Below are 12290 nucleotides of genomic sequence, written 5' to 3' on the forward strand. Positions count from 1 at the left end.
CCATCAGAGTACCTGTCACCAGGCCATCAGAGTACCTGTCACCAGGCCATCAGAGTACCTGTCACCAGGCCATCAGAGTACCTGTCACCAGGCCATCAGAGTACCTGTCACAGTCCATCAGAGTACCTGTCACAGTCCATCAGAGTACCAGAGTACCTGTCACCAGGCCATCAGAGTACCTGTCACCAGGCCATCAGAGTGCCTGTCACCAGGCCATCAGAGTACCTGTCACCGGGCCATCAGAGTACCTGTCACCGCCCATCAGAGTACCTGTCACCGCCCATCAGAGTACCTGTCACCGCCCATCAGAGTACCTGTCACAGTTCATCCAAGTACCTGTCACAGTTCATCCAAGTACCTGTCACAGTTCATCCAAGTACCTGTCACAGTCCATCAGAGTACCTGTCACAGTCCATCAGAGTACCAGAGTACCTGTCACCAGGCCATCAGAGTACCTGTCACCAGGCCATCAGAGTACCTGTCACCAGGCCATCAGAGTACCTGTCACCAGGCCATCAGAGTACCTGTCACAGTCCATCAGAGTACCAGAGTACCTGTCACCAGGCCATCAGAGTACCTGTCACCAGGCCATCAGAGTGCCTGTCACCAGGCCATCAGAGTACCTGTCACCGGGCCATCAGAGTACCTGTCACCGGGCCTTCAGAGTACCTGTCACCGGGCCATCAGAGTACCTGTCACCGGGCCATCAGAGTACCTGTCACCGGGCCATCAGAGTACCTGTCACCGGGCCATCAGAGTACCTGTCACCGGGCCATCAGAGTACCTGTCACCAGGCCATCAGATTACCTGTCACCAGGCCATCAGATTACCTGTCACCAGGCCATCAGATTACCTGTCACCAGGCCATCTGAGTATCCGAGTACCTGACACAGTTCATATGAGTACACGAGTACCTGAGCACCTGTCACAGTTCATCTGAGTACCTGTCACAGTTCATCTGAGTACCTGTCACAGTTCATCTGAGCACCTGTCACAGTTCATCTGAGCACCTGTCACAGTTCATCTGAGCACCTGTCACAGTTCATCTGAGCACCTGTCACAGTTCATCTGAGCACCTGTCACAGTTCATCTGAGCACCTGTCACAGTTCATCTGAGCACCTGTCACCGCCCATCAGAGTACCTGTCACCGCCCATCAGAGTACCTGTCACCGCCCATCAGAGTACCTGTCACCGCCCATCAGAGTACCAGCGTTCCAGTCACCAGCCCATCAGAATACCCGAGTACCTATCTGTAGCCCATCAGAGTACCCGTATACCTGTCACCAGGCAATCAGAGTACCTGAGTACCTATCTGCAGCCCATAACTCATAGAATATAGATTGGGGTTTTTGCTTTCCAAAATTGGGTCAGGGCAATGCCACTGCCCTGGTGCTCAAGGACCTTCAAAAGTGTGATAGGTAGGAATGAAATGAGATGTATAATTTATGCTCCTAGAACGCCTGAAGGTACTACTTCAATGTTGGGCCTTTGTATGTGGCCAGGCTGTATAAAAGTCTCACACATGTGGTATCCCCATACTCAGGAGGAGTAGCAGAATGTGTTTTGGGGTGTCATTTTTGCTATATACATGCTTTGAGTTAGAAATATCTTATAAATGGACCACTTTGTGTAAAAAAAAAAATACATTTTAATTTTCTTTCCACGTCTTCCAAAGACTTGTGGAAAAAAATGAACCGTTCAAAAAGATTCATTATGCCTCATAGAATAGACGCTGGGGTGTTTGCTTTCCAAAATGGGGTCATTTTGTGGGTAATTCCACTGCCCTGGTGCTCCAGGGCCTTCACAAATGTAATAGGTCGTTATGAAATTAGAGGTGTAATTTATGCTCCTAGAACCCCCGATGGTGCTCCCTGCATGTTGGACCTCCCTGTGTAGCCAGGCTGTGTAAAAGTCACACACATGTGGTATTGCCATACTCGGGAGGAGTAGCAGAATGTATTTTGGGGTGTAATTGGAAGTATGCATATGCTGTGTGTGAGAAATAAGTAGTTGTTATGACAATTTTGTGAAAAAAAAAATATTCTTAATTTTCCCAAGAATTGTGGAAAAAATTTAAAAATTACAACTTCAAAAAACTCACCATGCCTCTTACTAAAGGCCTTTGACTGTCTACTTTTCAAAAAGGGGTCATTTGGGGGGTATTTGTAGTTTTCTGAAATTTCAGGGCCTCAAGAAATGAGATAGGTCGTCAGTGCGATCAGGTGTGCTCAATTTTCAATGATTTGCACCATAGCTTGTAGACTCTATAACTTTCACAGAGACTAAATAATATCCACTAATTTGGGTTATTTTTACCAAAGAGATGTAGCAGTATAAATGTTGGCCCAAACTTATGAACAAAATTGACTTATTTGCAAAATTTTATCATAAAAACTAAAAAAAAAGTGTTTGGTTTTTTCAAAAATGTTTCCTCTTTTTTCACTTATGTCACAAAAAATTAAAAAACCCAGTGGTGATTAAATACCACCAAAAGAAAGTTCTATTTGTATGAAAAAAATGATAAAAATTTTGTTTGGGTACAGTGTTGCATGACTGAGTAATTGGCATTCAAATTGTGAGAGCGCTGAAAGCTAAAAATTGGTCTGGGCAGAAGGGTTGTATAATAGGGCTGTGGAAATTAAAGATTAATTCCTCAATTAATCGTTAATTTTTTTGATCGATCAAAATTTTTTTAAACGGTAGGCTGCCTGCCCTGGGGCCGCTTTGGGCCAAGCTGTGGCTGCAGCGCAGCGTTCCGCTCCCTCCTCCTCCTCCACTATATGTCATACACAGTAGGCTGTATGTCTCCGAGCTGAGAGTGAAAACTTTGGCCGCGTTGTGGGAAAAGACCTGCCCTCCTCCTAGATCAGCTCATGACATAGACGCAGTGTTCTGTCTATCACACAAGCTGATCTAGGAGAAGGGCGGGACTTTTCTCACAGCGTGGCCAAAGTTTTTACACTCAGCTCCGAGACACATAGCGGGAGATGCCCGCAGACTGTGTAATCCAGGCACAGGCACTGACTACAGTGAGGCTGAGATTATGGGCACGGTGAGGCTGCATTATGGGCACGGTGAGGCTGCAATTATGGGCACGGTGAGGCTGCAATTATGGGCACGGTGAGGCTGCAATTATGGGCACGGTGAGGCTGCAATTATGGGCACGGTGAGGCTGCAATTATGGGCACGGTGAGGCTGCAATTATGGGCACCGTGAGGCTGCAATTATGGGCACCGTGAGGCTGCAATTATGGGCACCGTGAGGCTGCAATTATGGGCACCGTGAGACTGCATTATGGGCACCGTGAGACTGCATTATGGGCACCGTGAGACTGCATTATGGGCACCGTGAGACTGCATTATGGGCACCGTGAGACTGCATTATGGGCACGGTAAGGCTGCGATTATGGGCACGGTGAGGCTGAGTATATGACATGTGACATCCTAGCAATGCCCCGCTATGTCTGGCTTCGGCTGTTGCCATAACAATGGTGCTAAATCAGCTAAAAGTAGTTGGATCTGTATGTACGTTATAATTAATCGAAATTAGTTGATTAATCGATTAGAAAAAAAAATCGATTAATCGAACACGAAAATTTTAATCAGCAACAGCCCTAGTGTATAAATGCCCTGTATTGAAGTGGTTAATGCAAAAAAACACACTATATTGCCCAAATGTTTGGTAAAATACAAAACATGATCTTATGCCGAGTGCATACAGTACATACCAAGCACGGCATGCTTTAAAATTGCGCACAACAGTGCAGCGGCAACAAACTACATACATTTTTTAAAACCTTTACAGGTTACCACTTTAGAGTTACAGAGAAGGTCTACTGCTAGAATCACTGCCCTCGATCTGACGTTCGTGGTGATACCTTACATGCATGGTGCAATTGCCATTTACATACTATACGGGACCAATGCTTGTCTTTGCACGCTAGCACGGGGGGACAAGAGTGCTTTATTTATTTATTTATTTTTAATTATTTATTTTGCTTTTTAAATTTTTTTTTACAAAGTCCACTTCCTTTTTTTTTTTTTAATCATTTTTATTGTTATCACAGGTCACAGGGAATGTAAATATCCTCTATGATAGCAATAGATAGTGACAGACAGGTACACTTTTTTGAAACATTTGGGGTCGATTAAACTCTAGATCTCCCTTCTGCGTTAAAGCATTTGACCACACCAAGATCGGTGTGATACCATGCTTTCCCAATGGCGCTGTTTATATCTGGCGAAACCATGAAGTCATGAAATCCTCGTAGCTTCTGGTTTCTTAGGCCATATAGATGATTGGAGTCGTTCTGGTCTCCGATCAGCTCTATGGTCAGCTGGCGGAACCACCGGCTGCATTCTCAGGTTCCCCAGTGGGACAGGACAGCCCGGGAAAACAATGGAGGATGGCAGGAGGGGGAGCCGCTAGGATTGCTTCTACATGAAAAAAATCTATACCAAGAGGAAACCTAAACCTGCAGGCATCATTCCGATATAACCACCTAAAGTCCAGCAACATACCAGTACGTCGCTGGTCTTTGTTGGGCATATATTGTAATGTTATTTTTTTTCATGCAGTCTGTGGGTTAAATAAAAAAAGAGAATAGATTCCTCCATATATATTGATCAAATGGTGGTATGCCAACCATTAGAATACCGCCCTACATCCACTCACTTCTAATGATGGGCATACATGCACTGTTCTTTTTTTTCGTTCAGGAAATAAAGAACCTAGCAGATTCCTCCATTCACATTGATCAATGTGGATGAAGAAATCTCTGCCAAGAAAAGTAAATAAAAATGAACTGCCCCTATGCTTCGGCACACATGCTCTTTTTTTAACTGTGGTGGTGAAATCACCTCCTACAACGCTGGAGTCACGGATTTACGTATTGTGAGAGCAAACTCTGCAGCTGAATGGTATACCTGCAAAGCAAGCAAAGGTTAACCATAAAATCACAGTAATGGCCCGTACACACGGTCGGATTTTCCGACGGAAAATGTGTGATAGGACCTTGTTGTCGGAAATTCCGACCGTGTAGGCTCCATCACACATTTTCCATCGGATTTTCTGACACACAAAGTTTGAGAGCAGGATATAAAATTTTCCGACAACACGATCCGTTGTCGGAAATTCCGATCGTGTGTACACAAATCCGATGGACAAAGTGCCACGCATGCTCAGAATAAATAAAGAGATGAAAGCTATTGGCCACTGCCCCGTTTATAGTCCCGACGTACGTGTTTTACATCACCGCGTTTAGAACGATCGGATTTTCCGACAACTTTGTGTGACCGTGTGTATGCAAGACAAGTTTGAGCCAACATCCGTCGGAAAAAATCCTAGGATTTTGTTGTCGGAATGTCCGAACAAAGTCCGACCGTGTGTACAGGGCATAACAGTGCAGTAAAACTGTAGGACATACCTGCAAAAAAAACACAATAAAAATAAAACATTATAGCATATATCACAGTAACCGTACAGTAAAACAAAGCAAAGCAAACACAATAAAACACAGTAACTATAAAACATTACAGTACAATAAAAAAATACAGCAAAACAGTAAGAACGATAAAACTAATTATATATATATATATATATATATATACACAGTGGGGCAAAAAAGTATTTAGTCAGCCACCAATTGTGCAAGTTCTCCCACTTAAAAAGATGAGAGAGGCCTGTAACTGTCATCATAGGTATACCTCAACTACGAGAGACAAAATGTGGAGTCAAATCCAGACAATCACATTGTCTGATTTTTGAAAGAATTTATTTGCAAATTATGGTGGAAAATAAGTATTTGGTCACCTACAAACAACCAAGATTTCTGGCTCTCACAGACCTGTATCTTCTTCTTTAAGAGGCTCCTCTGTCTTCCACTCATTACCTGTATTAATGGCACCTGTTTGAACTTGTTATCAGTATAAAAGACACCTGTCCACAACCTCAAACAGTCACACTCCAAACTTCACTATGGTGAAGACCAAAGAGCTGTCGAAGGATAACCAGAAACAAAATTGTAGACCTGCACCAGGCTGGGAAGACTGAATCTGCAATAGGCAAGCAGCTTGGTGTGAAGAAATCAACTGTGGGAGCAATAATTAGAAAATGGAAGACATGCAAGACCACTGATAATCTCCCTCAATCTGGGGCTCCACGCAAGATCTCAACCCGTGGGGTCAAAATTATCACAAGAATGGTGAGCAAATATCCCAGAACCACACGGGGGGACCTAGTGAATGACCTGCAGAGAGCTGGGACCAACGTAACAAAGGCTACCATCAGTAACACACTACGCCGCCAGGGACGCAGATCCTGCAGTGCCAGACGTGTCCGGGCCCGTCTGAGGTTTGCTAGAGAGCATTTGGATGATCCAGAAGAGGATTGGGAGATTGTCATATGGTCAGATGAAACCAAAGTAGAACTGTTTGGTAGAAACACAACTCATCATGTTTGGAGGAGAGAGAATGCTGAATTGCAACCAAAGAACACCATACCTACTGTGAAGTATGGGGGTGGCAACATCATGCTTTAGGGCTGTTTCTCTGCAAAGGGAACAGGACGACTGATCTGTGTACATGAAAGAATGAATGGGGCCATGTATCATGAGATTTTGAGTGCAAACCTCCTCCCATCAGCAAGGGCATTGAAGATGAAACGTGGCTGGGTCTTTCAGCATGACAATGATTTCAAACACACCGCCCGGGCAACGAAGGAGTGGCTTCGTAAGAAGCATTTCAAGGTCCTGGAGTGGCCTAGCCAGTCTCCAGATCTCAACCCCATAGAAAACCTTTGGAGGGAGTTGAAAGTCTGTGTTTCCCAGCAAGAGCCCAAAAACATCACCGCTCTAGAGGAGATCTGCATGGAGGAATGGGCCAACATACCAGCAACAGTGTGTGGCAACCTTGTGAAGACTTACAGAAAACGTTTGACCTCTGTCATTGCCAACAAAGGATATATAACAAAGTATTGAGACGAACCAAATACTTATTTTCCACCATAATTTGCAAATAAATTCTTTTAAAAATCAGACAGACAATGTGATTGTCTAGATTTGTTTCCACATTTTGTCTCTCATAGTTGAGGTATACCTATGATGACAATTACAGGCCTCTCTCATCTTTTTAAGTGGGAGAACTTGCACAATTGGTGGCTGACTAAATACTTTTTTGTCCCACTGTGTATATGTGTATATATATATGTGTGTATATATATATATATATATATATATATATATATATATATACACATATACATATATATATATATATATATATATATATATATATATATATATATATATATATATATATATATATATATATATATATATATATATATATATAATTTTTTTTTTTCTTTTTTAATTAGTTTTTTCTTCTTCTTTTTTTTTTTTTTTTTACACTTTTATTATAACTTTGAACGTTTCAGATAAGGGTCTCTCAAAATGTGATGGCCATCTAACATCTTTCAATACTCTGTGTGCCCTAGGACTGTGCCGTGCTGTACCCTATTCTAATACTCCACACTCCACTAGTGTGTGGTAGCGACGGAAACAGTCCCTGATGCAGAGACCAGGTTCGCCAGGACAGGAGGGACAAAAATAGCAGGTGTCATACCTGTATCCGCGCTTGCTACAGACATGGAATCTTTTTTGGGGTGCTCGTTGGGTAGGGTTACCAGCAAAGACATCTGGAAAATGCCTCTCATGCAGCCGGCTCTGTGCATCTGGGTTATGATTTTGGGCCACAGCACCTGCTGGATACAGAAAGGCTGCGATGACCTCTTTCTGGAATTTTAGGAAGGATCCAGTTCGTCCAGACGCTTTGTATAGCACATAAGTGTTGAACAGAACCAATTGGAATAAGTATACAGACACTTTTTTTATACCAGCACCTGGCCTTACAGGCAAATAAGTACAGCCCCATCTGGTCATTAAAGTCCACCCCTCCCATTTTAGGGTTGTAGTCGTGGATGCAGAGGGGGCTTCTCAACAACACCAGTCGCCGTAGTAATTTGGACTGCCGAATCTGGGTGAATGGAAGACAGAATGAAAATGTTTCATTTGTCCTTCCATACCACTGCAAGTAATTCATTGGACCTCACGCAGGCTCTCTCTGACTAAGTTGGTCATTTACAAGCCACTGGGGGAGCCCTGACGATTAGCTCACACAGTGTCACATGCGCCAATTCCAGATTGATAGGGGTGACTAAAAAGTGGCACGCTTGAATAAAAAATTGTCCACGTATATATGGTACCCCTTTCCGAATAAGGGTGACACCAAGTCCCAAACAATCTTGCTGAGTCATCCTATGTAGTCTGGGCAGTTGGGAGGCTCCAAGGTGATAAACAAGGGTGACATTTTTTGTTGAAGTGGTACGAGGGGCAGAGTTTTATGGAGCCGATCATGTTCAGGGTCACCCCGAGGACGAGAGTTTATGGTCATTGAAAAGCATGAACCGCAACATCTGCTTGTACCTAGCCCTGGCCATCGCAGCAGAGAACACAGGCATATGGTGAATTGAGTCAGTGGACCAATATGACCGCAACTCACTCTTTTTAGTAATGCCCATGTTGAGGGACAGCCCCACTAAGGTCCTAAATTCGGGAACCATTATAGGTTTCCAGCCAAATTGTCTGGCAGGGGGTGAATTTGGATTGTGGGCGATAAATTGACCAGCGTATAAATTGCTTTGGTCCACCATAGATCCATACAGATCTTTCGTGAAAAACAGCTCAGGGGCGTTAAATCTACTGTTTCCACCCAAATGGCGGGTTGGTCAGTGAAAGGGGGAAGTACAGGCGCTGCAGAATCTGTGGGCTGCAAATCAGGATTTGCAAGCGCATCAGGAAGGGCACTATGGGGCTGTGTTCGAACTCTTGGTGGCTGTGGGGCACTACTTGGTGACTGCGGGGTGTCGCTCTATACAGGTTCAAATACTGAGCCTGAATCTGACAGTGAGGACTCCCTGCTCTCATCTGTCATGCTCAGCATCCTGTAGGCCTCTTCACTAGTGTACCTATGTATAGTATAGAGCTGATCAGGAAAAAAAAAAATCTGTACACTATACTAATGACACCAACAGGGAGCGAAAGGGTTAATTGGGGGGTTAAACCTTTCATAGGGGATATATGGGGGTACCCTAAACCTATCTGGGCCTACCACCAACTGCCTTAACGCAGAAGTGACACCAAAACGGTGATCAGTAAAAAAATATGAACACTGCACTTGATGACAGGGAGTGAAAGGGTTAACGGGGGGGGGGGTTGAAAACATCTTCGCAAGTGTACTGGTTTTAGTGTAGTGTTGGTGTACTCACAGTGAAATACTTCTCTCCCGCAAGCTGGAACCAAAAGGGCTCCAGGAGGGGAGATTACATCACTTTCTGTGCCTGTGTTTACATTACACAGGCATAGCAAGTTTGTCAATTGGTCAGAACCGATCAAGTCCAGGCCATAAATCATTGGACTGGACCTGATGAGTGATCGGTCCTGAACCAAATCCGATCGCTGCGGTGACGGCCAGGTACCTGTACGTTGCGTTACTTTGTGCAGCCGGCCTGCCCTGCTGCAGTATATGTACGTGGGGCGGCCCGGAACTGGTTAAGGGTGATTTTTACCATTTAATTTACATAAAACATGTCCTTTTGCAGGCGTAATCCATTTTTTACACAAGTCACAAGCCAGAATAAAAAACACCACACTTGGTTGACAAGAGTATTAAACCCATATGCAGGTTTATTGGGTTAGTATATAAGCTTTCCTGTTCCTACAACCTACACTGCTCTAGCTTTGCAAGCCCACCCTTTGGAGTATGTTACACGTTACACCCATATTTACGGTGTAATGTGTAACATGCTCCAAAGGTCCCTGCTGCCATGACATGACTTTCCCCGCACCTGCCGTCCCTTTGCAAAAACAGTAAGGCTTTGCCCACACAGCCACGTCATTCATTCACAGTGATTAGTGAATGAATGAACTTAAGGTCCCGTCTTGCACTTCGACCAATGACTTGTAGTTCTCCAATGAACAGCGAGGGTGCTGATGACAGCCATCATAGTTCATTCACAAGCCCTGAATCTTTCAAATAGACTGCCCATATAGAAGTACAGCCCGAAAACTGTAGGGCAGGGGTCTCAAACTGGCGGCCCTCCAGCTGTTGCGGAACTACAAGTCCCATAATGTCTCGGCCTATGGGAGTCATGCTTGTAACTTTCAGCCTTGCAAAGCCTCATGGGAATTGTAGTTCTGCAACAGTTGGAGGGCCGCCAGTTTGAGACCCATGCTGTAGGGCATGCCTGCAGGAGCCAGACATTGCACCTCCGATCCACTAATCACAGATGAAATTATCTGCAGGCCCCAGCAGAAAAAAAATATTTGCACATTTTTTTCTCTGCAAAAATATGTGCATTTATTATTGCATCCCAAAAGGTGAACCTATCCTTTAAAAGTGGTTGTAAACCCCTACAGACCACTTTTGACTACAGGTAAGCCTATAATGAGGCTTACCTGTAGGTACCGTGGATTCACTGTATCAGCATGTGCCGACGTCATCGGCACATGTGCACTGAAGAAACAGACCGAGCGTGACAATTCTTCAGCTGATGTGCCGTTACCGGCGGAAAAGACGTCATTGCAGCTCTGGCCAATCACAGCACCAGAGCCTGTGATACCTGGAAATACCTCCAGGAGACATATCGCCGATCAAAAGCAGTGTGCCAGACCGCTGCAGGGGCTTCAATCTAAGGTAAGTATTTCATAATGAGCCAGTATGCAGTTTTTTTTTTTTTTTGGGGGGGGGGGGGGGGGGTTTACAAGCATTTTAAATAGAGATAGAAACTGGCAAACAAACTGCTTGGACATCTCCTATATAGCACATCCCACTCCCAGCAAACCTCAGTTTTGTAGCAAGCAATATGGAGACCATAAGAACAAAGGGGAGAGACCTGTGTCACGTTCTGTATTCCAAGAATTTTTTTTACTGGTAAGTTAAAAATCTTATTTTCTTAGTTATACAGTAATAGACAAAGGCCCTTTCACACTGGAGGCGTTTTTCAGGAGCTTTAGCGCTAAAAATAGCGCCTGAAAAAAGCCTGTAATCCTAGTGTAAAAGTCCGAGTGCTTTCACACTGGGGCGCTGCACTGGCAGGACGTCAAAAAAATTCCTGCAAACAGCTTCTTTGAGGCGCTTAAGGAGCGGTGTATACACCACTTTTAAAGCGCCCCTGCCGACTGAAATCAATGGTCAGGGCAGCTGAAGCGCCTGCAAAGAGCCTTGGCAGCGGCGCTTTGTGGGTGCTTTTAACCCTTTATTCGGCCGCTAGCGGGTGTTAAAAGCACTCCGCTAGCGCCCGAAGCTGGCAGTGTGAAAGGGCTCTTAGTCTTTACCGTGGGACATTTAAAAGTAGTCAAACTAGATGGGCAACACTGCAAACAAAACAAAAGTCCAACACAACAGGTTAAGAAGGACACAACAGAAACTAGGAGAGCTGCCTGTAGCAACTTATGACTGAAAAATAGCATCAGAAGGACCTGAACATTTACCTAGTAGAACTTAATGAACGTGTGAACAGAATACAGAATGCATACAGAATACTTTATTAATTCCAAAGGGAAATTGTTAGAGAAGACCAGAGGACCATGTGTCAGTCCTGCAAATATAAAATCAGATGTCCGATGTGAAAAAACCAATGAAGCACTAACCAATCTCGTGAGTCTTAACAGGGAGATTGGAACCCGATAAACCTGGCAGACTACAGGCTCAAACTATGACTTGTCTAATTCACCTAGAAATGGTGGGGCGAGACACAGGGAGCCCCTTGCAAGAGCCCTCATGAAGGACAGAGAGAAAATCTGATTGCCTAAAAGAGCCAGTTACCAGGAGATACTGTATATTCTAACAGCATGTACCAAATTAAGACAGTGGATAGAAAATTCCTCTGGATGGTTCAAAGTAAGACATAGGAAAGTATAAACATCTGGTTAAGGTGAGAGAAAGAGAGCCCCTTAGAGCTTTAAGTCAACCTTGTGTCTGTGTGCAATACTAGAAAAAGCTCTATGGGGCAATCAGATGGAAATGAACAGGTGGTTTGCCATCAAACTGATACCTTCTTATCTGATCCGCCAGACGGATGGGGAATAGGTTCCCCATCCGTCAGTTTTTGGCAGATAGGATTGGATGGCGGCAGGTGTCAGCGGACATGTCTGCATTTTATTATTATTATTTATTCCATAACTCTTTTAGTGGGTTATAGGTTTACCATGGACAGTTTCTCAGGCATTTCA

General features: G+C 44.2%; 1 protein-coding gene across 2 annotated transcripts in view; it reads right to left on the bottom strand.

The window, feature by feature from the left end:
* The window catches only part of LOC141101798 (multidrug resistance-associated protein 1-like), a 716249-nt gene that overhangs the window by 225354 nt on the left and 478605 nt on the right, over positions 1-12290 (bottom strand). The gene's annotated exons all lie outside the window — the stretch shown is intronic.

Source organism: Aquarana catesbeiana, linkage group LG06, assembly GCF_042186555.1.
Source record: "Aquarana catesbeiana isolate 2022-GZ linkage group LG06, ASM4218655v1, whole genome shotgun sequence".
NCBI classification, from domain to species: Eukaryota; Metazoa; Chordata; class Amphibia; order Anura; family Ranidae; genus Aquarana; species Aquarana catesbeiana.